Below are 1,708 nucleotides of genomic sequence, written 5' to 3' on the forward strand. Positions count from 1 at the left end.
TAATGCCCTAAAATCTCATCCCGAGGCGTCACACGGTGCTTAAGGCTACAAGTAGCCCTAAGATAACCCTTTGAGCCTGTTACTTCTTCTAACACTTACTTTAGGATAAATAGAGCAAAACCAGAGTACTGTCATATCATATCTCAAACTGAAATAATGAAAGAACATTGTCTGAATAACGAAATACCTGTAGTCTAAAACATAACCGATAATCTAGTCTGACGAAGCCTCTATTACTCAAGAACTAGAGAGCCATTGGGACAGATCCTCAACTGACTCATACTCAACTGAGAAGAAATAAAATCAACTACTAATAATACTGAATGTCTGAATAATAGGTCCTTGAACCATGAGGACTCACCACTGTAGGAATGTAGACCAAGGTACTCGGGAATCACTGACGAGGCTGAGACTGAGCACCTGAACCTACATTATAAGATAATGTAGAACACAGACGTATATGTGGATCAGTACTTTGAGGATGTACTGAGTATACGGGGGCATACAATTAAATAATCAATGTCATAAACCTTTATAGAAAACATGCATGCTATTATAGGTGACTCACATAGCTTGAATAAAACCATCATAATCATGAATAATGAAACATGTAATGTAAATCACGTGAGTCATTACACTTTATTCTAAATCTGTATTCTTTCTTTGTTTTCAAACTTGTAGAATAGATTAAGTCTTAAAACAACAACTTTCAGAACATACACTTAAATCTTATGAAAACAAGGAACTTCTTTGGAATCTTAAAGATTATGACACTTGAGAACCTTAGAAACCTTAGAATCATAGCTTTCGAAATACATATACTTTTATCTTAAATAGAGTGGGGGACTACTTTGGGAGTTTTTTCTAACCGACATAAACCATGTGAGTTACATGGAGTCCAACGTCTTGCCCACGTTGGGGAGAGCTGTCCTATCCTTGCCATCAGAGTAGAACCTTTACTTTTAGTGATCACTAGCTTAACCCACTTGGGGTAAATCAAATCCTACGGTGGCTCGTAGTTCTGGGGCATGAGACCTTGGAATTAAGCCCAACTCGGCTCTAAATACTACTCCTATACTAGGCTCAGAACTTTTAGGAAAATCCACCTTAAATAATACAAAAGTATGTAAAGGAAGACAATTATGCTTCTATTTAACTTGAATCAACATGGTGTGGATTCCTTTCTTAGCTTAGGATAAAAAATTACTCTTTTCTTGAAACTTTGGTAGACAATCATCATCAAGCTTTAAAACTTTAATAGAATGGGGATATCAATAAAATTATTGAAACACTTTGGAACATATAAAAATTCATTCTTGGACATTAAGGCATACATACATACTCAAGAAATCTCATTTCAAAATAGAGATTAAATCATGACTTCAACCTTAAGAGTATTCAAAAACATCAATCTTTGAAGGAATATACAATTCATAAAATTAATTCCCAACTCAAATAGTAAAATAGGTAAAATATCATACAATTCAAGATTTGAACATTTCATAATCTCATAAACTTAAAATATAGCATACGAGGCATAAATTCAACTTGAAAATAGGAAATTCTTTGGAAAAAATCAAAACTTTGGGCACAAGAACTAAATGAGTGTTCTTGTTCAAACCCCACATACCTTGAATTAGAAGCTTTGAATGAACTCTAGCTTTTGGTACTCTATTCGTATGATTGATGGGTGCTTCTTGTAGCTCTC

The sequence above is a fragment of the Capsicum annuum genome, chromosome 8 (assembly GCF_002878395.1).
Source record: "Capsicum annuum cultivar UCD-10X-F1 chromosome 8, UCD10Xv1.1, whole genome shotgun sequence".
Taxonomy (NCBI): domain Eukaryota; kingdom Viridiplantae; phylum Streptophyta; class Magnoliopsida; order Solanales; family Solanaceae; genus Capsicum; species Capsicum annuum.